This window comes from Carlito syrichta, unplaced genomic scaffold (assembly GCF_000164805.1).
Source record: "Carlito syrichta isolate Samal-C Ts95f unplaced genomic scaffold, Tarsius_syrichta-2.0.1 Scaffold104837, whole genome shotgun sequence".
Lineage (NCBI taxonomy): Eukaryota > Metazoa > Chordata > Mammalia > Primates > Tarsiidae > Carlito > Carlito syrichta.
Window position 1 is genome coordinate 104754 of NW_007048933.1, and position 324 is coordinate 105077.

Consider the following 324-nt stretch of genomic DNA (forward strand, 5'->3'; position numbering starts at 1 on the left):
TTCCAGGCCCGCGGCCGCGCGCCGACAGCCCACCGCACACGGGGAAGGCCGAGGCGCGCACGTCCCTCGAGGGTTTGGGCCCTCCCGAAAGAGCAGGGCTGGCCTGGGGCTCTTGAGCGCGGAAGGTGCCGGCCCCAGTTCCCGCTGCCAGGGGGAGGCGAATGCCGGAGGGCACCTGCCTGCTTCGCCGGGTGCCTGCGAGTGGCCATCCGCCCGTTGCCCTTGCTCTCTGGGGTTTTTCGGGTTTCTTGGAGTCGGAGTCTCACTCCGTCGCCCAGACCGGAGGGCGGCGGCCGCTCCCGGCCTCCGCAGCCCCGACCCGCT